The sequence below is a fragment of the Sus scrofa genome, chromosome 13 (assembly GCF_054392235.1).
Source record: "Sus scrofa isolate SSC_HxYL_T2T_F1_AM1 chromosome 13, Sscrofa_HxYL_maternal_Yorkshire_Landrace_v2.0, whole genome shotgun sequence".
Lineage (NCBI taxonomy): Eukaryota > Metazoa > Chordata > Mammalia > Artiodactyla > Suidae > Sus > Sus scrofa.
Genome location: NC_139395.1, coordinates 204,659,193 through 204,684,724, shown reverse-complemented (window position 1 = coordinate 204,684,724; position 25,532 = coordinate 204,659,193). Strand labels below are relative to the sequence as shown.

Here is a 25,532-nt window from a genome sequence, read left to right as displayed (position 1 = left end):
AGGATTGGTCTATAGGGTTGAAAAGACTGACCTATTATGGTTCCTAATGGGATCTGATAGTTAATTGCTGGATGCTGCTGCTGCTGCTAATGATGATGAGGAGGATAATAGTGAGGACATCAGCATCGCTCTTGTAAAGTTATATGGAAGTTTTCATTTTAAAGACGTGCTTTCACATATTTTTTTAATTTAATAACATTCAATATGTGAAATGACTTGGTGTGGTAGGCATAATCAAGACTTTAAAAAAAAAAAGTAGCAGAACCAGGAATTAAAATGGTCTGATTTAATCTTTGATAAGATCACTTTGTATTATTTCACTTTATGGATATCACTCTATGGCCCAGCTTAATGACCATGTTTAAAAATAATTTAAATCATTTCCTATTACTATGCATCTCTGAAATATAAATGCTACAAGGGCAAGATTTTCTGCCTGTTGTATTCTCTGATATAGTTGAAACACCTAGAAAAATGCCTGGCATAAAGCAAGGCACAATGACGATATACTGAAGTAAGGAATGAAACCCCTTCTTATTGTTTACTCGTGAGAAGAATCCAGTAAATGAGGTCAGGGCAAAATGATACTAAAGAAGGGTCCTAGAAGGAAGACAAGCCATGCCTCTAGGAAGGTGTCATAAGTACGCAATATTGGGTTGGTGTTAATTATTTTAATACAAAGCATTCTTGCTGGTCATCTTGAGTAAAATCATCCTGAGTAAACAATTTAGGCAAACAATCCAACTGCAGTTCACCCTAAAAAATCATATGGGAAATAGTCTAAGACCAAATTAAACTCATAAAAATCTAAAGAAGGTTATTTCTTGTTTCTTTTCTGTTTTTTCTTTGCTTGTTTGTTGATTTTTTGGCCAGGCCTGCATGCCTTCAGTTATCCATCCAGGGATAGAATCCACACCACATCGGTATCTGGAGCCACAGCAGTGACAACACCAGATCCTTAACCTGTTGAGCCATGAGGGAACTCTAAGAAGTTTATTCCTTGAAGATATATTTCTGCAGTTTACTAGAAATGCTAGTTCTCTGCTCATGCTACCATCTGTTTTCTGTCATCATATAGTTCACTGACCCTATTTTCACCAAGGCCAAAATGACATGGAGTTCCCCTGTGGCTCAGTGGGTTAAGTATCTGGTGTTGTGACTGCAGTGGCTCAGATGATGTGGTGATGCAGGTTTGATTATTCATGGCCTGGAAACTTGCACATGCTGTAGGTATAGCCAAAACCAAAACCAAAAAACAAACCATCAAAAATGATGTCTTTGTTGCCCTATTCAATGGACACTTTCAGGTTTTATCTTACTAATCTCTTCCTGACATTTGACTGTGCTGACTCCTGTGGATTTGGTGACATGATTCTCTTTTAGTCTTCATTTGGTCTCTGTGGGGTCTTCTTCCTCCTTGTTCTGCCCATCCAACCATCCATCCATCCATCCATCCATCCATCCATCCATCCAGAAACTGCTTTCCCAACTCAGCTAACTCCTTTCTGTATAAACTTTTATATACTCTTATTGACCCATCTACCATTTTTACTGAAAAGTCCTAAATCTGTGTCTCTAGCTCCATTCTCTCTTTTGAGATTAAATCCATAAACTCCTCTTCTGGTGAGTATCTGTATCTCCATTTTCTACAAGCACCAAGACTCGTGGGCAAAACTGAACTCTGCTTGTCCCCAAACTTTGTTTTCTTTCTACAGGTCCCATCACAGTGAAAGGTCCTACAATCCACATGGTCACTCAAGCCAGGAAATGAGGCACATCGCCCATGAGCAGTCATCCTTTCATCCATTTACTCATCCATTTCCATCTAGAGACAGAGGTGTGTATCTTTCAGGATAGTGTTTGGAAACATGTGCCTTTTCTCCTCTTTGCCCTCCCCCACCTCCAGGCTGCCAAGTGTTCTTTGCCTCAGGGAGGGGATGTGGGTAGCCAAAACCCACAGAGAGAGAAAAGCAGGGTACGTCCTGCCTTTCCACATTTAGAAACCTGGGCCAACAGGGAAATGGAAACAATGCATAGCTTAAGCAAACATCTGAGCAAAGACATCATGAGTAAAATATACCTTCTCCCCGGACCAGAGTAGAGAGGAGCAGGTGGGTGGGAGGACATAGGCCTTAGTGGGCTCTCAAGAAGGAACACCACCAGCTAACACTTATTATGCACTTGGGTATTAGGCAACATTCCCATTGCTTTACATGTATGCATTTATTGAACGCTCACACGTCTCTGTGGCAGGGTACCATTTTTATCCACATTTTTCCCAGTGGGGAAACTGAGGCACAGAGAGGGTAAGAAACTTGGCTAAGGGTATACAAGTAGTAGGTGGTGGCGTTGGGATTTGACCTTTCATCTGAATTATACTCCATGTCCACATTGTTTATTACTATTCTATACTGGGCACCATATCACATTCCCCACAAGCTGAACTGTGGCATCAGGTTAACTAAAGATGCCAGGTAGAAAGGTCCATGGATCTAATGAAAATGGAACAGGCTGAGAAACGGGTGGTCTTGATGAAAGTAAAAGACTGGCTCAGAAGAACAGCAGGAAGATGGAAGCTGAGAGGCTATACAGGTAGGACACCAAGTAATCTCAGAGGGAAGGTTCTAGACAAGGGTTTCTAAATGCGAACACTGATGGCATTTGGGACTGGAACATTCCTTCTTGTGGGAGCTTGTCCTGTGCACTATAGGATGCTCTGCAGTGTCACTGGCTTCTACCCACTAGATGCCATCCCTATCCCTCCCACCCCAAGTCATGATAACCAAAAATGTTTCTAGATATTGACAAATGTCCATTTAGAGTAGGATGGGGAAGCCACAGCTGTGGAGAACCACTACTCTAGACTCACAGGTAGGTTGGTTTGAAGATCCAGGAATAGACTTCAGGAGGGCAAGGAACCATCAGATCAAGGATTTTGAAAGTTTCTATGATATCTTAACTCTGAATAATTTATTACACTTCTGAGAAGGTGGGAAAAATTGTTCCAATGACATGGCATCTTTTCTTTCAATCATTCGTCTATATGTACATTGCCACATAAATGATTCTTCTACTTTGCTACATTTTATTCTTCTTGAAGAGCACCTGCTATTCTGGATAATTCCCCCCCCCCCACCTTTCTCTCTTCCTTGGAAGTCTGGACAACAAATCTAATTGTGAAAATAAAAATCTCAAAAATCTACAAACCTCAAATGTCTAACTCCACTCTTCAACTTTAACTATTCAGATTGTACATATCTTTAAGTTGCAAGCATTTTCTAAGGAGACTGGCAAATCTTGTGTCTATGTGAAGAATGGAGGCCTGAGCTGATTCTTTTATTGACCCTTGTAAATATATATAGTTGTATAAGGCGGTCACCCATGTGGCTCAGTCTCAGAGAGGGCCACCAAAGAGTAATTTCGAACCATGAATGGCCCTAAGGAATCTTTTTAAATACTTGATTTTCCCCGTTCCATCTACTTCCGTCACATACCAGAATATGGTGCATAGTCCTCTGAACCCCTCCTTTTTTTTCATTTTTAAGTTTTATTGAAGTGTAGTTAACAATGTTGAGATAATTTCTACTCTACAACAGTGATTCACACACACGCGCACGCACACGCACACACTATCCATTCTTTTTCAGATTCTTTTTCCACATAGATTATCACTGCATATTGGGTACAGTTCCTTGTGCTATATAGCAGGTCCCCTTTGACCACCCATTCCACATGCAATAGTGTGCATATGCCAGTCCCAAACCCCCAGTCCATCCCTCCCCCAACCTGTCCCCTTTGGTAACCGTAAGTTTGTTTTCAAAGTCTGTATGTCTGTTTTTGTTCAGTGAATAGGTTCATTTGTATCATATGTTAAGATTCCACATCTAAGTGATGTCACATGATGTTTATCTTTCCCTGTCTGACTTATATCACTCAGTATGATAATCTATGTCCACCCATGTTGCTGCAAACAACACGATTTCATTCCTTTTCATGGTTGAGTGCCTCTCTTTTCCAGCTTCTCCTCTCCTTCTTCAATTTTATTTTGTAGGGTCCAAAGGGAGAGTTTAGATTTTCAGAGAGCAGAGGAAGAGAAGAAACTAAGCTGGCCAAGCCAGAATCCTCTTAAGTGAGCTGGAGAAAAGTCAGAGCCTCATGAGTTCTTGTGCACCACACCTACGTTCTTTAAATTTTTCCCACACTCATAGCATTCCAAAGTAGTACTTCCCGGCCAAGGATCAGACAGCCTCAGTGACCTGAGCCACAGCAGCGACAATACCAGATCCTTAGCCTACGGAGCCACCAGGGAACTCCAACACTACACCTACATTTCATTCATTAGATAATTAATATTTTATTTATTTACTTATTTGTTAGGGTGGCACCTGCGGCATACGGAAGTTCCCAAACTAGGGATCCAAATGGAGCTGCAGCTGCTGGCCTATATCACAGCTCACAGCAATACCAACTTGAATGGGGCCAGGGATCGAACCCTCAACCTCATGGACACCAGTCGGTTTTGTTACTGCTGAGCCACAACTGGAACACCAACACCTACATTTAAATGGCATGATTGCTGCAAGTTTTTGCCAATGATTCTGATTCTAAACTGTTATCCTGGGTGGGGGGGATATATGTTTGGGTTGTGGGATGGAAATCCTGTGAAATTGGATTGTGATGATCATTATACAACTACAGATGTGATAAAAAAAATAATAAAAATAAAATTCAAAAAAATAAACTGTTATGCTATGAAACTTTTGAAGTACACTTTGAAAAAAGTCTTTTTTCTCCTTGAGTCATATGTAAATTAGTGCCCTTGGAGAAGCTCCAATGATGACTGGCATTTCTTGTGACTTCTGAACTGTGTTAGTACAACTTTTAGACAAAACAATGAAGATTCATATTCCCTAGAAACCAGCTGAGGGGAGAGTGTTGGCAAAATAGGAAAAGATATTCTTTGTTCCCTTCACATCCTATCTTTGAACTTTTCAGACCCCACTCTGCCTCCTGAGAATGTTTATTTTCTTTTGGAGACTTGGTCTTCTTTCATTTGAGGCAAACGTTAGTCCAATCTGAGACTGGGAGATTTAGGACAGGGTATAATCAAAACTCCCCGCTTCCCAGTCCATTTTCTGCCAGCTAAAACCTTCTTTGAGAATTACTTCTTACATTTTCAAAAATCGCTCTTAAAGTTCTATTTAAAGTCCAGCTGTTAACTTCAGGAATTTTAGTAATTCCCTCATCATTTTATATGTCTATATTTGAACAGAAAAAAAAAAAATGTGTCCCAGACATGCAAAAAGAAAGGCTTGATTGAATTTGCAAAACTGTAAAGGCAAAAATATTATACTGGGGATTAGTTTGATTAAATTAATAAATAGGTCAGAGTCCCTGTTGTGGCTCAGCGGTAACAAACGCGACTAGGATCCATGAGGATTCGGGTTAAATCCCTGGCCTGGATCAGTGGGTTAGGGATCCATTGTTGCCCTGAGCTGTGCTATGGGTCATAGACTCGGCTTGGATCTGACATTGCTGTGGTTGTGGCGTAGGCCGGCAGCTGCAGCTCTGATTTGACACCAAGCCCGACGAGAACTTCCGTATGCTGTGGGTGCAGCCCTAAAAAGCAAAAAAATTTAAAAAAATAAGAAAATAAATTAAAAAATAGGTAGCATTTCTTGGTAGCTGAATATTTCTTTCTATGATTGTAAGCATCTTCTCCTAGCTACTTTGTTTCCTGGAATTGTTTACCTCAAGGTTTGCCTTTAGTTAAGTAATAATATTTTTTAAACTGTGGTCACTTATCTCGAACTTATTTAAACAGAAAATTCTAAATCTTAAAAAAAAAAAAAATTATAAGATTGCTACTGAGTCCCAGCCTTTCTAAATCTTTCAATTCAGTTTTATTTTGCTCATTTGCACCCAGTTGTCTTTTTATGTAAACAAAATGTTGGATTTTGTATCCAACTTTTCCTGGATACAAACAATTTACTATTCCTAACATTTTACCAACAGATGTTAGGAATAGTCTCTGTTGGCTAATTTCTTGAACTGATTTTTTTTTCTTCGCTTTTCCAGAGTAAGTTAAATAGAAAAATAAACAAAAAATTGTCATATAGTTCAGCTGGCTGAGGTCAACAATTGTTTTAAAGTTAGCTACAAAACATCTTTCGCAGTTATGGATGTGTTCCAAAATTGCTGGCCCAAGTTCATAAAATGAGGTTAAGGGATGATTATTTCCATAACTTGCAAAACTGCAAGTCAGGTAATGCCTAACCAAATAAAACCTTTTGTATTTCTCCCTGGCCCCCACAAGAAGGCAGGTTCTTATATTGTCTATTGCTCATCTAAAAGAATCTGGCTTGACTAAGAATAAATATGTATTCACTCTGCCACAATTTATAAACTGACTACTAAAAGTGTTATTTAAATAATACTTTATTTATTTTATTTTTTAATGGCCTCACCAGCAGCGTATGTAAGTTTCCAGGCCAGGGACTGAGTCCAAACTATAGTTGTGACCTGTGCCACAGCTATGACATACACTGCAGCTGCAGCAACACCAGATGCTTTAATCCATGGGGCTAGGCTGGAGATCAAACCTGCATCTCTGCAGCAAGCCAAGCCGCTGTAGTCAGATTCTTAACCTATTACGCCACAGTGGGAATTCCCTAAATTAATGCTTGTAATTGAAAACATGACTGGGAAAATTGACATGTTATAGACGGTTTCTGTTTGTTTTAAAAGTCCATTACCGACAAGATCATGCATAAGAGCCAGTTATAAAAATGGTGGCTATAAATTATTTCATAAGTTGTCAAAAATAAAAATGAATAGCCATGTGGTTTTGATAATCACTTATATGTAATTACTGTAATAACAAATATTAAAAAGATCCAGGGAGTTCCCGTTGTGGCGCAGTGGTTAACGAATCCGACTAGGAACCATGAGGTTGAGGGTTCGATCCCTGGCCGTGCTCAGTGGGTTAAGGATCCGGCGTTGCTGTGACCTGTGGTGTAGGTTGCAGACACCGCTCGGATCCCGTGTTGCTGTGGCTCTGGCGTAGGCTGGTGGTTACAACTCTGATTAGACCCCTAGCCTGGGAACCTCCATATGCTGCGGGAGCAGTCCTAGAAAAGGCAAAAAGACAAAAAACAAAACAAAACAAAAGATCCACAGGGCTAGCAGTAACAAGATTGCCATTTATCTGTATTTATTACAGATAAATATTTATATGGCTAGAAAGTAACTTATGAGGTAGGAATTAAGATACATTAGATAATATACTCATCTATCTCACTATCATTCAACCATCGTAGGTCACAGAAGGGGAGGGGAAGGAGAGGGTAGGAGGAGGGAGAAGAAGAGAAAGAAGGAAAGGGAGAGAGAGAAGACGTACAGACAGACATGTCCTTCTAGTCTCCAGCCATTCTGGCCCTTCCTCTTAATGAAATATTGATATCCATTTTTTTTTTCTCCCCCAAAGAAGCAGAAGCCACAACAAGGTTCAAGGAGAAATAAAAGATGTGTTTGACTTTGGAGCCACCCATGGTGAATGTCCTGGTGAGTTAATGATGACCTAAGGAATTTAAGGGTAATTTTGACAATGAATAAATTTTCCCTTTAGGAACCCAGCATCTAACAAAGACGTGACTCCACTCTGTTTATATCCTTATTGGACAGATGTGACAACCGAGAGAGGCTAAGTACCTGGCTTAAGGTCACAACACTAGCAAGAAGGGAAACCAAGATTTGCATCTAACTACAGCTAGTTGTCTGGCTCCACAGACCCCCTCCAACTTCCCCCCCACCCCATCAGTGCAAGGCACTGTAAGAAAGCAGTATCAAATATGATGAACTCAGACACTCTGCAAATACATATCCATTATCAACATTTAGCACTGTGAAAATATTGTTCAGGGAGTAGGTAACAAATTGCCATTTTAACAGAGAAAGTATAAATGGGCAAATGTTTATGAATGAATTAATTTGAATAAACTTTGTATATTTATTATATACTACACACAATTTTTGCCCCCTTGCTTTTCTGATTGTGTGTGTGTGTGTGTGTGTGTGTGTGTGTGTCTTTTTAGGGCCATACCTGCAGCATATGGAGGTTCCCAGGCTAGGGGTCAAAATGGAGCTGTAGCTGCCGGCCTACACCACAGCCACAGCAAAGCCAGATGCAAGCCGTGTCTGTGACCTACACCACAGCTCATGGCAACACTGGATCCTTAACCCACTGAGCAAGGCCAGGGATCGAACCCACAACCTCATGGTTCCTCATCAGATTCGTTAACCACTGCGCCATGATGAGAACTTCGGCTTTTCTGATGTTTTTAATCCCTGAGTACAAGAAGGATGATTGGTGTTTCGGAACTGAGTATACGTTGTTTCCATAAAACTATACGCCTTAAGTAAATTTAGGGAAATTCTCGGGGCATTCCTTTACTCAAACAACTGGATGGTTAAATTTTTCAGGTGATATTCAAGATGAAGTAAATAAATTAAGTCTTTATAGTAAAATTAATTCTCAAAAATTTCAAAGAAGAGTCCTTCAAGTACATCTTCCAATGTTTAATGGTGGCCAACAGCATCAGAAAGTCCTCAACCTATGGATTTCTCACCAGGTACAGTCCATGAGAATATGAAAGATGCCATTTGAGCACTGGGAGATCTTTCTTTGATATTCCACAAGTGACAACCTCAGCCAATCACCACAAGCGGTTCACCAGTGGCATTAACTATAGATTTTAGATAGATAATGACAGTCCTTTCAAATCCAGCAGACTCTCAAGACAAGATGAAGAAATGCCACCTTCCAAAAGTGATGCTCTTAAGAGTCACATATTCAAAGTAAGGGATGGATGTTAACCATTCCGTGTTCTTCTAACTGACTGTCCTTAAAATTATGGTACCAGGAAACAATGGCCCTAATATTTTGTTACTGTAAAATCAGAAATCATTACTAAAGATGTCAGATATCAAAACAAACACACAGGGTAATGTCTATGATACTAAAATAAAAGAGGTGAAAGATAACAAACCTGAGTGTCTCTCTTCACTAATTGACTTGTAGCCTGGATTGTGCTTCAGGCACATCCTTAAAGTAGAGTTGATGCATCGGGCTTTGAGAGCTTGATGACATTTTAATTTAAGATTATTCATTACCCTTTAACCTAAAATCACAGTTGCTCACTCTTAAACTTCATAGTTTTTCAAGACTAAAAGCCCAAAATCACTACCAGCCTTCAGTAGTTACATTTCTCAGCAGAAATGAACATACTAATATCATTGCCAAATAAATAATTTTTGAGAGCAGGTATTAGAAACCATTTCTCCAGAACTTTGACTGGTTCTGAGCAAATGGCTAAACCCAAGTTTCTGAGTCTGGTTCTGAACTCTGGTTCTGAATCTCCAAAATGTGTGAAACTTCACAAAAAGTCCTAACAGCTGACAAGACAGATTACTCAGAGGCTGTCTGGATCAGAGGATAATGAAACGGTTATTCTACAGTCATTTGATATTTAGAAATCCACTTAAGCAAGATATGTGAGACAAGAGCTCTCTATCATTTTCTGAGCTCTCTCCAACCCTCACTCTAGACAGATATTTGTTTTCCACTTTCTTAGTACTTCAAGTAATATTTTTCTACCTGACTGAGTGAATTTCCAGGAATCACTAGCAAGAGTTTAATGCATCAAAAGTTTTCATTTTTGGAAAACATGAACATGCAGCTATGAATACAAATTGTGTTTTCTAGGGACTAGCATAAAAAGTATCAAAAAGTATAGAACTACCATGTAATCCAGCAATCCCACGCCTGGGCATATATCTGGACAAAACCACAGCTCAAAAAGTTACATGCACCCTTACCTTCATAGCAGCACTATTCACAATAGCCAAGACATGGAAACAACCTAAATGTCCATTAATAGGTGAATGGATTAAAAAGAGGTGGTGCATATTCACAATGGAATACTACTCAGCCATATAAAAGAATGAAATGATGCCATTTGCAGCAACATGGATTCTCACACTAAGTGAAATAAGTCAGAAAGAGAAAGACACACTAAGTGAAATAAGTCAGAAAGAGAAAGACAAATACCATATGATATCACTTATATATGGAATCAAAAATATAGCACAAATGAACCTATCTACAAAACAGTAATAGCCTCACAGACACAGGGAACAGATTTGTGGTTGCCAAGGGGGAGGGGGAGGGGAGGGGAGGGGGAGGGGGAGGGTGTAGGGTGTAGGCGGAGGGGGAGGGAGGGAGGGGGACGGAGTGGAATGGATACTGGGAGTTTGGGGTTAGTAGATGCAAACTATTACATTTAGAGTGGATGGGCAATGGGGTCCTGCTGTATAGCACAGAGAACTATGTCCAATCTCTTGGGGTAGAACATGATGGGGATGATATGAGAAAAAGAATGTCTGTACATGTGTATGACTGGGTCACTTTGCAGTATAGCAGAAATGGGCACAACACTGTAAATCAACTATACTTTAATAAAAAAAAAGGAAAAAAATAAGCTACAAGAATATATTGTACCACATAAGGGATATAGCCAGTATTTTTCAATAACTGTAAATGGAATATAACCTTTAAAAATTGTGAATCACTATATTGTATATCTTTAACCTATAATCTTACACATCAACTATACTTCAGTAAAAATTTTTAAATAGGAAAAAAAAAGTATCAAAAAGATCCTCTAATATCACCAGTCTATTAAATTTACCTTCTGCAAAAGAAGTTATCTTTCCATTTTTCGGAGTTTCCATCATGGCGCAGTGGTTAATGAATCTGACTAGGAACCATGAGGTTGAGGGTTCGATCCCTGGCCTTGCTCAGTGGGTTAAGGATCCGGCGTTGCTGTGACCTGTGGTGTAGGTTGCAGACACGGCTCGGATCCCGTGTTGCTGTGGCTGTGATGTAGGCTGGCGGCTACAAATCCGATTTGACCCGTAGCTTGGGAACCGCCATATGCCATGGGAACGGCCTTAGAAATGGCAAAAAGACCAAAAAAAAAAAAAAAAAAAGTATCAAAAAGATCCTCTAATATCACCAACCTATTAAATTTGCCATCTGCAAAAGAAGTTATCTTTGCATCTTTAAAAAGAATATAAAGCACTCCTAATTTTTCATTTTTTCCTAAATCAGAAGATTTCTAAAATGTAGTGAACAGACACATAAGGGAAGGCAGACTGACCACAAAGTTAAGAAGGCTTAAGCTTTGGGGTCTTTGCTTGCAAGGACACCTCCTAAGGCCCTGGAGGTGAGATGGAGAGAGCATAGTAATATGGTCACTTTTTGTAAAATTTGCAATATGATTTTTTGGTATAATTTTTCTTAGTGAGAGCTGTAATGATCCACCCCTGCACACAGTTATGGACTGCTCCTTAAAAATGAGTTTATTTGGCTTCCTAAATTAGACCACCCACAAATAAAGAAAGTAGTCTCCAGAGTCTATTGTCTGATAGCTCAACCTTTAAAATACTAAGATTGTATATGACCAACAATTTAGTGCTCTCTTTCTCAAATTTCAATTCTTAAAATATAAGAGTTGCACAAATTTTCGTTTTCCCCTCTCCTGTTGGATGATGATTCATAAATATTTTAGCCCTTACATTTCATACATTTGTTATTAATTAAATTCTATTATCATAAATGCTTTCAAAAGAGATTTAAAAACTCAGAGAAACCCTCCCAGTTTATTGTTGCTTCATGTTTCCTTTGATTAGTCTTCAGGAAGCCAAAGGAACAAAAACCATTTATTTTGAAGTTCAGCACATGGAAACAATGGCTTGGCATTGCTTAACTGTCGTATTTTACAACTGTCAGGCAAGACTGCTCAGAATTAGTTATCCTGATTTCTAGGGTGCTCAAGTCCAAGGACTATAATTTCCCCTTTATTTTGGTAAAGACAGTTCTCTGACTCACTCTTTTATTTCAGTACTGGTCCTACACATCCAGCTTTGAGCTATCACCAAAATGCACTTTTTGGTGTCAGTCAACTGGGTCGAGTAAAAGAAATGGCTTGATGAACATCTGTGATGTGGACTGAATGTTTGTGTCTCCCCACAATTCACATGTTGTCATCCTAACCTCCAATGTGATGGTGTTAGGAGGTGGGGCCTTTGGGGGGGGGTGATGGGGTCAGAAGAGTGGAGCCCTCATGAATGGGATTCGTGTCTTTAGAAAAGGGACCCCAGACAGCACCCTTATCCTCTCCACCAGATGAGGACACAAGGAGGTGGCAGTCTGCATTATTCACAGCATCCAAAAAGTGGAAACAAACCAAATGTCCATCAACTGATGAACAGGTAAACAAATGGAGGTCTCTCCACAGAAGGGAATATTATTTGCCAATGAAAAGGAACGAAGCACTGATGATATGTTGCAACCTGGATAAACTTTGAAAATATTATAAGTGAAAGAAGCCAGTCCCAAAGAGCATACATTATACTACTCCATTTTAATGAAATTTTCAACACTGGCAAATCCATTGAGACAGAAAATAGTACATAGTTGCCAGGGGCTGGGGGGGTGAAAATGGAGAGTGACTGTTACTAGATATGTGGTTTCTTTTGAAACTGGATAGTGGTGACAGTTGCAGAAATTTGTGAATATGATTAAAAAAACCAATTATCTATTTTAAAAGGGTGAATTGTATGCTATGTGCATTATATCTCAATAAAGCTATTTAAAAAAAATAAAACAAACAACCCCCCCCCCAAAAAAAAGTTGGCAGTCTGCAACTAGGGAGCAGGCTCTCCCAGACACTGAATATTCCAACACATCGATCTTGTACTTCAAGCCTCCAGAACCGTGAGAAATAAATGTTTGTTGCTACCCAATCTGTGGTATTTTTGCGACAGCAGTTCACACATAACTAAGACAATCTGCATACAGTCCAATCAGTGGAGCTACAGAGGTGCATCCTAGAATGGGCAGGAGATGAGGACATCCTATTACAGACCCAATTTTTGAAACTTACTCAGATCAAGTGTTAAAAAGATGGACAAAGGTATTTGCGTCCAACAATGGTAAGCAAGGGTCTAATGGTTATAATGGTCATTTAGGGGAAATGGCTCTGCAATCCTGTGTGCCATGAGGATGGCTGAACTTGGGGCAGAATCAGCAAGATATTCTGAAAATAGCTTCTTCTTCTTCTTCTTTTTTTTTTTTTTTTTTTCCAGCATCCACAGCATGCAGAAGTTCTTAGGTCAGGGATTGAATCCATGCCACAGCAGTGACTCCAGCCAATGCAGTGACAATGCCTGATCCTTAATCTGCTGAGCCACACAGGAACTCCTACAGCACTTGAGGTTTTTGATAGAGCGGTATTAGAACGAAGTCTCACCCGTGGGGATAAAGAGCTAAAGAGTGTTGGACCAAAACCACCACCACCTTCAGCAGGTTGGCTTTTTGACTAAATATTATCGAAAGTCAAACAGAAAGCAACATTAAAGTCCAGATGGGTGAGGAAAGGGTAGCCTGACATAAATGTGACCTAAGTATTACAAATGAAAACAGTCTTTTTTTTTTTTTTTTTTTGTCTTTAGGAAGTGAGAACTGACATAGAAGAAATGAGATCTAGCTAGCTTTGAAACCCAGTGCTATGAATGACAAGTCTCATTGCCTTGGGAAACCCTACAGCCTTAGCCTTCTAAACCTTAGTTTCCATTTAGGTAAAATTAAGCTACTAATGTCTTCTTATTGGTTGTAATGATGAAATTAAACTAAGTACCTAACGGCGTAGCCTAGATCCTGGCACTTGGTCCTTGTCTCCTCTCCCTCTCCTCCCTCCACATTGTCTTATTTTTTTTTTAGCCAATGTGATGATGCAAATTTAATGTTTCATAAATGATTCCACAGTAATCATGTATTAAGATGGACTATGAAATCAGAGGATGAGTTGTTAGGGCTATAGCTTTTTCTTTTTAAAATGATTAACTTGGCTTCATTACAGTGGCTGCTTAGAGAAGGAAGCCCTGGGTTTAAATTCTTGCTTTGACATTTTTGGGACAGTTATAGCCTCTTTGGATTGTGTTTTTGTCATTTGTTAAAACACGATTTATGGGGAGTTCCTGTCGTGGCTCAGCAGTTAACGAATCCGACTAGGAACCATGAGGTTGCGGGTTCGATTCCTGGCCTTGCTCAGTGGGTTAAGGATCTGGCGTTGCCATGAGCTGTGGTGTAGGCTGGTGGCTACAGCTCTGATTAGACCCCTAGCCTGGGAACCTCCATATGCTGCGAGAGCGGCCCAGGAAATGGCAAAAATACAAACAAAATCATGATTTATGATGGTGCCTTCCTTAACTATCTTAATTTGAGCCCTTTTAAAAAAGGTTTTTATTATAGTTGATTTATAACATTCTGTCAGTTCCTGCTGAACAGACAAATGACCCAGTTATGCATATATGTACATTCTTTTTCTCACATTATCCTCCATCATGTTCCACCACAAATGATCAGATATAGTTCCCTGTGCCATACAGCAGGATCTCATTGCTTATCCACTCCAGATGCAATAATTTGTATCTACTAACCCCAAACTCCCATACCCTTCCCCTTTGTATGCTTTCTGCATTTAGCGCCCAGGACAACAGAACTGGTTCTAGTTTTCCCTCTCATGGATCTTATCCGGGGTCATCCCCTCTCCTCTGCTTATACTTTCTTCCTTGATGATGTGATCTCAGCTCATAACATTAAATACTCCCAGGTGCTAACAACTCCCCAATACCTATCTCCAGGCGTCTTGGCTAAACTCTGGACTCAGATCTAAATGCCTCTTCAACTTTGCAGGTTCAACACAGATTTCAAACACTATATCCAAACCTCATTTTTCTTTCTAAACCTGCTCCACTTTGCTTCCTTCAGATGATTATTCCTGTTGCTCTGGTTAAAAACCCTGCAGGTGTCCTCAATGATTCTACGTCTCCAAGCCCATATCCACTTCATGAGCAAATTCTATTGGCTCTACCTTCGAAATGCATCCAGAACCTGCCTACTTCTCACTACTGCCATGGCTACCACCTGGTCTGAGCATCACTGTCTCTTGTCTGGATCACTGCAACAGATTCCTGGCCAGACTTCTACTCTATCCTGCTCCTACAGAATTTAATCTCCTTTAAAACGTTAAGTCAGGACTTACTGTTGTGGTTTAGCAGGTTAAGGACCTGACATCCTGTCCGTGCTGATTTGGGTTCGATCCCTGACCTCGCTCCAATGGGTTAAGTATCTGGCATTGCTGTAAACTTGGCTCTGGTGTTGCTGTGGTTGGGGTGTAGGCTGGCAACTGCAGCTCCGATTCAACCCTTAGCCTGGGAACTTCCATATGCTGCAGGTGTGGTTGTAAAAGGGAAAAAAAATGCTAAGTCAGATGGGGGCATCTTGGATTAGTTCACCAGAGTCAAGGTAAAACCCTTCATTAGCCTAGAAGGGCCAATACAATTGCCTTGCAGACCTTCTTTCCTTAACTCTTCCCTCCCTTTCCTCCAGGGGCAAAGGACTCCTTTATCATCCTCCAAACAGGCCAGGCTCTATTTCCTCTGCCTGGGATCCTCTTCCTTCAGGTGTCAACTACGTCCTCTACTTCTTCAAGTTTATTCTCAAAAGGCACCTCCTTAGTGAAGTCTATACGGATGATCCTATTTAATATCACCGCCTCACCTTCACCTGCTCTTTTCCCTTCCAAGCTCCTGATTCCCTTGATCCTGCTTTGACTTTTTCTTTCTTTTTTCCATTGCACTTGTCATTCTAACATAGTATACAATGTACTGATGTTTTCAGGGCAAGGGCCTTCATTTCTTTACCAATATCCCCAGGGCCAAGAATAATGCTTGATGTGTAGTAGATACTCAACACATATTTGCCAAATGAATGGAAATGAACTAGGGAGAAAGTGGAAAAGGAATGTAAAAAGCTATACTTCATTTTTTAAATTAAGGGATAAGCTGCACAAGATTAAATAATGGAAAAATTCAAAGCAGCCAGTTTGAAACTAAAAAACAGTTTTATCATGACATCACATCATGGTGAATAATCAATTTTCACATTATGTAGCAACAAAAATTAACCTATGAACATATTTAATATTAAAAATGATGAGAAACAACTCCTAAAATATCTGAAAATGCGATTTTATTTATTTATTTATTTAGGCCTGCAACTGCGGCATATGGAGGTTCCCAGGCTAGGGGTCAAATCGGAGCTGTAGCTGCTGGCCTATGCCACAGCCACCACAATGCCAGATCACAGCTGGGTCTGCAACCTAAACCACAGCTCACAGCAACGCCAGATCCTTAACCCACTGAACGAGGCCAGGGATCGAACCTTTATCCTCATGGATACTAGTAGGGTTCATTAACCACTGAGCCATGATGGGAACTCCTGAAAATGTGATTTTGAATGCTATAAATCACCATTCTTGTTTTTAAAACATCTTGCCACTTAAAAGTAAAAATAAATGTAATAAAAATTCTAATTTTAATAACCACAAAGGGGAGAAATTTTATTATTTAAAACAAAATTATTTGCTTTTTAAAAGTTTTGGGAATTCCCACTGTGGCTTGGTGGGTTAAAGACCCAGCATTGTCTCCGTGAGGATGTGAGTTCAACCTCTGGCCTCACTCAGTGGGTTAAGGATCTAGAGTTGCCATAATCTGTGGCATAGGTTGCAGATGCGGCTCAGATTTGGTGTGGCTGTGGCACAGGCCTCAGCTGCAGCTCTGATTTTACCCCTGGCCCAGGAATTTCCAAATGCTGCAGGTGCGGCTGTAGAAAGAGAAAAAAAAAGTAAGTAAAAGAAAAAGAAAGCAAAAGTTTTGATTTACAGTTTAAAGCAGGGTTGTGATGATTAATTTTGTGTCAACAGGACAGGGCCACATTGCCCAGATATGTGGTCAAACATTATTCTGGATATTTCCCTGAGGGTGTCTTGGGATGAGATTAACAGTTAAATTGGTAGACTTGGAGTAAAGCAGATTTCCTTCCACAGTGTAGGTGGGCCTCGTCTAATCAGTAGAAGTCCTGAATAGAACAAACGACAGACCTCCTCCCAGCAAGAGGGAATTCTGCAAGCAGACAAACTTGGGGCTTGAACTGCAGCATTGGCTCTTCCTGGGTCTCCAGCCCACTGGCTCACTCTGCAGATTTTGGACTCGTCTGCCACCCTGTTTTTTTAATGGCCACACCTGCAGCATATGGAAGTTCCTGGGCCAGGGACTGAATCCATGCCATATCTGCGGCAATGCTGGATCCTTTAACCCAGTGCACTGGGCTGAGGATTGAATCTGTACCTCTGCAGCGACCTAAACCACTGCAGTTGGATTCTTAACTCACTGTGCCACAGTGGGAAGTCTTTACCTGCTTCCTTAATTGCATGAGCCAACTCCTTAAAATAAATCTTTTTGTATGTGTGTGTGTGTGTGTGTGTGTGTGTGTGTGTTCTATTGGCTCTATTTTCTGGAGAACTCTGACTAACACAAGCATCATGATTATAGTAATAAATTAATTTTGGAGTGTCTAATTTAATACAAGTGTTCTTTATATCTTAGGAATTCCTTTCGGAGGTTCGGTAATATACTGTAACTTCATTTATTTACTTTTTAAGTTGAAGTATAGTTGATTTGCAATGTTGTGTTAATTTATGCTATAAAGCAAAGTGATTCAGTTATACAGATATACTTTCTTTTTTAAAAAACATTCTTTTCCATTACGGTTTATCATAGGACATTGAGTACACTTTTCTGTGCTGAAAGCAGGACCGTGTTGTTTATCCGCTCCACATACAAGAGCATACATCTACTAAGCCCAACCTCCCACTCCATCCTTCCTCCTATGCCCTCCCCTTGGCAACCACAAGTCTGTTCTTCTTGTCTGTGAGTCAATTTCTGTTTTATAGATAGGTTCATTTGTGTCACATTTTAGATTCCACATACAAGCAATATCATATGACATTCATATTTTTCTGATTTACTTCATCTAGCAGGATAATCTCTAGTTGTACCCACGTTACAGCAAATAGCATTATTTTATTCTTTTTTATGGCTGAGTAGTTTTCCATTGTATATATGTACCACATCTTCTTCATCCATTCATCTGTCAGTGGACATTTAGGTTGTTTCCATGTACTGGCTCGTGTGAATAGTGCTGCTGTGAATACAAGGGTGCATGTAACTTTTTGAATTATACTTTTGTCTGCATGTATGTCCAGGAGTGGTACTGCTGAATCATATGGTAACTCTATCTTCAGTTTTCTGACAAACTTCCATACCATTTTCCACAGTGGCTGTATCAACTTACATTCCCACCAAAAGAATACACTGTAATTTTAAAAAATTTATATTCTTCGAAAGCTGATCTAGACCAACCTTACACAGTCAATCACTCCCCTTTAAACCTTAACAAATACCTTTCTCAGGCCCATGTCTATATCTTCAATAACATGTTTATTTAATCTTCCTTATCATTTTTTTTGCATACAGTCTTCACAGGAGGGGAAGTGTGGGCATTAGAATTCTCCATTAAAATTATTTCTAATCTTCAGGGCCCCTCTTAAGTCTCACCACCTCTAGGAAGTTCTCCTATGAAAGCTCTGAGTAACATCTTGACTAGCCATGGAACTATCTTTTTCCACATACTTTGATAAAATTAAAGAGCATTTTATGATTTGTTATATTCCTCCCTGGAATATAACCATTCCTCCCTGGTTCTTTTCTCTGATGCTCCTTCTCTGTCTCCTCTCTCTCAGGTTGGCCATTGACTTTTAGTATTTCATACAAGGATTATATATTATAATATTATATAGTACACATATACTGTATAATATATATAAAAATATTTGTCTTTAAAGTTTGACAAATATTGGGTTAACAAGTGAAAAGTTTCTATTCTATTTTGAGAGCCTTTAATATGCTAAGGAGCATTGTGACTTTCCAGTACAATGGAATATGACTCAGAGGAGAATAAGAGAGAAAAAGCCCAAGAGGAAATTAGGTAGAAGATTGAGATGAGGCAATCAGAGAAATGAGAAAACAGGAGAGAATGATGACATGGAAGGTAAGGATGGGCAAACTTTCAAAGAGGGAGCATCAACAATGTCTGATGTCCTAGAGAGGTCATATATAGCATAAACTATATATATTTTAATCTAGCACAATACCTGGTACATTGGACCTACGGATAATACTAGTTGAATTAAAATAAAGTACTAAGATTTACTTTAATTTTAACATTTATTTGATAATGTTAAAAGTTTATAGCTCTTTGTACAAAAATCTAAAGGTAATACTGACATTGCATAACTCTAAACTATCCATACCTTAACTACATATAAAAGGAAAAAATTACTTTAGCGTATTTTAGTGAAATGTGCGTATATGCACACATGATTTTTCTGCAGTGCATTCTGTAAAGTCATTTTTTAAACATTTTTCTCCAATTTAATTATTTTATTATATCAGCTAAAAATGGACTTTGGAAAGGGTAAAATTGGTTCCCTAAAAATAGAATACATAATAAATTTCCCATCTTCAACTGCCACAAACTGAAGAATGTAGTGCAGTGATGAACTACATGTAATTTGCATTTATTTATTTTAATTTAGAGTCTGTTTTTGTAATAAATCTCTGATGCCTTTTTAAACTAGCCTGATACAAAATTTATAGATAATACAACATGTCATATATTTATATACATATCTACAGATTTGGAAAACTAAATATAATCTTCCTGTGATATTAAGGAAAAATAAATGGAAAACAATTTATAATAAAATAATATATATTTCAATTTACAAATGCTTGTATATGAATACATTAGAAGATACAGTGAAAAAATCAGATATTAATCTACACTTATAATGTTAATATTATTTACAATAGCCAAGATATGGAAACAACCATTGATGAACAAATGGATAAAGAAACTATGGGGTATACATTATAGAATGGTTTTTGTTTTTTGTTTTTTGTTTTTTTGTAAGCCAAAAAAAAAAAAAAAAAAGAATGTAATCTTGCCCATTTGCAACAACAATGAATGGACATCATGCTATGTGAAATGTCAGAAAGAGACAGAGAAACCATAGGATCTCTCTTATATGTCAAATATTTTAAAAAATGAATTTTATTTTTTAAAAGCTCATAATAATAATAATAACAACAATATGTTAAACTGGATTTAAAGGAAGTAAGAAAACCAGAAGTCATTCCAAATGGTACAGGAAAATAAAGAACGGTGTTACTTTGGACATTAGAATAGAAACTTGTAGATTTAGGTATACATTGTCAACAACAAACAAAAACTGTGTTAATAGGTAAAATAGTACAAATTATAGACTCAGATAGTTATCAAGTTTGCACTTATTGAACATGCAGTGGGGCCGGGGAAAGTCACGGAGGATGAAATTCTGTACTTTGCAACATGGCCTGGAATATAGAATTTATCAGCCTCACCCAGTGTCCAGCTAAAGTATAGCATCCGCCCATCATTGTGACAATCAAATAGGTCCCTCAGAACTCCAAACACCCCCTGGGGCAGGACCACCCCTCCTGTTAGTAGTTCCCAATTGAATTTCTTCAACACATTATCAGCAAACAGAAATTTGTAAGCTTTGTTTAATAAACTCAGAACGTTCTCTTATACAGCTGATGTAATCTGACCACAAAGTTAATTTTTCAAGAGTAAAATTTACAGTCTATATCATGATCCACTGATGGTACTTGTCCTCACAACAAAACTGCCACTGGGGTACCACAGAGGATACAGGATTTATTTTACAAGCCCTATTTTATACAGTTCGGAGGCTTTTCGATTCTGTTACTTTCTACCTCACATCTTTCAACTTTAAATTACTTATTGCTCCAAATCGAAGCCCAGTATAATTCTTCCTACTCACAATATGCTGTGTGTCGAAGGATAACATTTTCAGCAAAGAAAATTCTAGCTGACTTTATGAATTTAACTGGGATAATGGATGTCTCTGAAGTCTCCTTATTTCTCAAGATTAGTCTGCCTAGGAGTTCCTTTGTGGCTCAGAGGTTAACGAACCTGTCCAGGATCCATGAGGATGCAGGTTCAATCCCTGGTCTTGCTCAGTGGGTTAAGGATCTGGAGTTGGCCTGAGCTCTGGTGTAGGTCAAGGATGTGGCTCGGATCTGGCGTTGCTGTGGTGCGTAGGCTGTGGGGTAGGGTGGCAGCTGTAGCTCTGATTTGACCCCTGATCCCTAGTCTGGGAACTTCCATATGCTGTTGGCGTGGCCCTAAAAAGCAAAAAAAAAAAAAAAAAAAAAAAAAAAGGAATATGTGCCTAAAACTATTTTATTCTTTTTTCAGGCACGTACTATCACATTTTTAAGCTCTGATCCAAATCTTCAATGAAAATTTTTGAAATGGTAACCATACTGTGAAATCAGAACTCAGTTTTCTCTCTCTTCAAAGATCCCACACAGACTCCCTTTAGTTAAGCTATAAGTGCTTGAAGCCTAATTAGGAATCCTGGACTCACCATTCTGAAAGAGTCCCAAATACTTTCCAACTGATCCTGTTCCCATGGAAACTAAAGTTGGAAAGTAGTAAAAGACAAAATGGTACCAAAGACATTAGCCAAAAGAGTTATTCTTTACTTCAAAATAAAGAAAAAACCTTGCGTCCTACCAGCAGATAGCACAGAGCAATTTTGAAAAGAGTACATATATAAAATTTAGGAAATGTATAATACATATTTGTTTTTGCTTAAGACAGAATTCCTACTTTTCTTTAAATACTAGTATTTAGAAAAAAATTAATTCCTTGTAGTATAGCAGGTTAAGGATCCGGCATTGTCACTGCAGCAGCTCAGGTCACTGTTGTGGCTCGGGTTCCTACATGCTGCAGGCACAGCCAAAAAAAATGGCTAAAAAATTATGAGGATTTTCCTCTTTCCCTTTTAAATAATCTGTGATGCTAGGAGGTTGACTAAATTCTATAATAAATCCCTGATGATATTAAATGTGCTTATTTTTTGATATTTTTTACCATTTACTTAAACAATATTTTCAGATTTTGAAATATTTATTGCAGGCTTATGGATTACACTTCAGGTTATTTCTTTATTTGAATTTTTTTTTTTTTTTTTTTTTTTTTTAGTGATCACACCTGCAGCAAATGGAAGTTCCCGGGCCAGGGACTGAATCTGAGTCTCAGCTGCAACCCACGCCACAGCAACACCAGAACCATTAACACACTATGCGGGGGATCACACGCCAGCCTCTGCAGTGACCTGAGCTGCTGCAGCTGGATTCTTTCTTTTTTTTTTTTTTGTCTTTTTGCCATTTCTTGGGCCACCCCACGGCACATGGAGGTTCCCAGGCTAGGGGTTGAATCGGAGCTGTAGCTGCCAGCCTACGTCAGAGCCACAGCAATGCGAGATCCGAGCTGCGTCTGCAACCTACACCACAGCTCACGGCAACGCCAGATCCTTAACCCACTGAACAAGGGCAGGGATCGAACCCGCAACCTCATGGTTCCTAGTCGGATTTGTTAACCACTGCGCCACAACGGGAACTCCTGCAGCTGGATTCTTAACCCACTGCACCATAGCAGGAGCTCAACTCCTCAGGTTATTGCTTTGAATTCGAGTTGTGAACATGGAAAGCATTTATGTTATGTTGAGAACAACCATGCTGCACATACACTAGATGTCAAAAAGTACTTTAATAACAGATTAATATTTTAAACCATGAGCCACATTCCTAAATAGAATATTCAAATCATTTTTTGTTATGACGGAAACAATTAGTCATTTTTGCACTGTGCCTGTGGCTTACTGTGTGCTGATTCTAAATCTGTACCTAACAAGACTGGAGACTCCCTCTCTCCCCTCCTTGTGAATCACTGGCTGAAGTGAACACCAGAAAGGAGCATCTTCATTCCTCTGAAAATTTCCTCAACTTTCTACCTTTCCTGATACTTCGTCTTCCACAAAGGAAAAAAAATGACATTTGGGGTTAGCAATCCTAACGTCAAGTCCTGCCTCTACGTCTCCCTAAAAACATCCTAGGCTTCAGTTTCTCATTTATGAAACCGTGATAAAAATAGTTCCGGGTACAACACAGAGATGCGAACAGGACAATTAAGTGCTATAATTTCCTGTGAAAGGATTTTTTCAATCGTTGAGTTGCATTCAAATGCTAATTTTGTTTTTTCTCTACTTCTTAATCCCTTCGATAGTCCATTACTTCATTCTGATCGTCTCCCTTTTTCATCCTTTTTAGCCTCCAACTAACAACCAAGTCAGTAAAATTCCTCCCTGCGTCCATGACGCTCTTCTGTTGCTTTTCTATTACGTCCCCGGGCATTTGTTCTTCATTATCTCTGTTCCTTTATATTCTTTATCTGAGCGCATTCGCAGAGGTCAGTCCTTTGCCCCTACTAATCTACCTCCACGTTTTCTCCCAGAGTGAGAGAAAACCTTCCTATTTTTATTTACCACTTAAACACAGGCAGTAGGTACAGAGAAGTTACATTTCTCCCCCTCTTTTTTTCCAACAGTCCCCACACATTTTCAGTTGGCTATTTTGTTGCCTCCTGAATTATGGAAAATAATCATTCCTTAAATACTATGATTTCTCTAATTCTTCACATTTGCAATACTTGGAAGTTTGTTTTGATGTCCTCTATATTTAACCAAGCACTAAGGCTTACCAGTTTCTATTTAAATGTCTTCTGAGTTTAACTCCTCCTAAACAATTTTTTGACAGCTGCCAATTTAATCCTAGACCCTATTACCTAATACCTGGGCTAAAGTTACCTCTTTCCTCCTGCCTATCCTATATGTAAAAGTCAGAATTCTTGTTTACATCAAATACCAATTTTTGGCATATTGATTTACTCATTAAAACTTCCAGCAGCTTCCTGTTTCCTGCTGTATCAAATTGGAACTTTAAACATAATATACATGAAGTCATGAACTCCGAGCCACCTTTGGAGCCTATGTCTTACTCCTTTTCAAAACAAACTAGTTTTTGTTTGTTTTTTGTTTGCTTGTCTTTTTAGGGCCACACCTATGGCATATGGACATTCCCGGGCTAGGGATTGATTCGGAGCTGCAGCTGAAGGATCCAAGAATCATCTTTGACCTACATCACAGCTCATGGCCATGCCGGATCCTTAACCGCTGAGCGAGGCCAGGGGTTGAACTCACATCCTCATGGATACTAATCAGTTTTGTTCATTGATTCATGACAGGAGTTCCCAAAACAAACAGTTCTAATCAGTAAGAACTCTAAAAGAAGTCGTTTAGAGTGAAAATATTCACAACTCCACCTAAAATAATTTTATCATCACATGCCAAGTATGGTACCTTTTCTCCCCTTAAAAACATAAACTGGTAAATTATAAAGAACACTAATAATCATTGAATCAAACCCCCTCCCTCAATTTAGAAATATGGGAAACAAGTCATGAATAAAATGAAGCCATTTCCTAGGGCTCTCTTTCCATCAACTCTCTCTTTGACATTCACCTTTTTATTCCTAAGAGCAGAAATGACACAATCTTAGTTCTTTGGATCCCGACCTCCATTTTATTTACATCATACTTTTTGCTTCTTTATGAACAAACTTGACATTTATGGTTTAGTAAAATATAAGGTGATTCTTTGACCATCCAGAAGAGCCATTTCACATGGATATTTAACTTATTAATTCAATAATATATCACTGTCAAATATATATTGGAAACATGATTTATAACATCAATCCATTTAAAAAGTGAAGGTGATTCTGCCCATCCTCCCAGTCAGAAGGGACCGGCCCAGGAGTCTCCCCATCAGGGAAGATGTAACTGATATTCTTTCAAATAAAAGATAGGAATCCATTGTCCTCTGAACAGAAAAAAACATTTCTATTCCACACACTCATTGGTAAGGTAATTTAGCTTTACAAAAGCAAAAAATTGCTGCTGTATCCCACTTCCAAAATTATTTGTCCTTTTATTTCCTAATAATTAGAAATAGATTTCCTCTGGGGAGACAGGACTAAGATGGCAGAGCAGAAGGACTGGAGCTCACCTTTTCTCAAAAAAGCAACAAAATTACAACCAACTGCTGAACAACCTTCAACCAATAGACTGCAAACTATCACAAAAAGGTATCCTGCTACAGAAGACAAAGAGGCCACATCAAGACGACATGGTCTGGCAATGATTGGTGCTACTCATCAAATATTTCTGGCTCACCACCTCCCCGGCATATGGTAGACTTGCACTTCCTGCCCATCCTTGTGGATGAGTGCACCTTGTGATGCGCTTTATCCAATACATTGTGAGCAAAAGGAACCAGAAAAAAAAAAAAAGAAGAAGAAGAAATACATTTCTTCAGCAATTCTAGCCCATGTAATGACAAATTGTGACTGGTCTCATCATTCCCCAGCAAATTCTGGCATCTCACTGCGAACGATAAATAGTTGCATAGGTAAAATGCTGCAAGCTTGACTTGTTCGTTCAGATAGGACTCTAAATAGAAATTCTGTAAAAGGGC

General features: G+C 38.9%; 1 protein-coding gene across 8 annotated transcripts in view; it reads right to left on the bottom strand.

Moving 5' to 3' along the window:
* JAM2 (junctional adhesion molecule 2) overlaps nucleotides 1-25,532 on the bottom strand; it is a 76,969-nt gene that overhangs the window by 36,422 nt on the left and 15,015 nt on the right. The gene's annotated exons all lie outside the window — the stretch shown is intronic.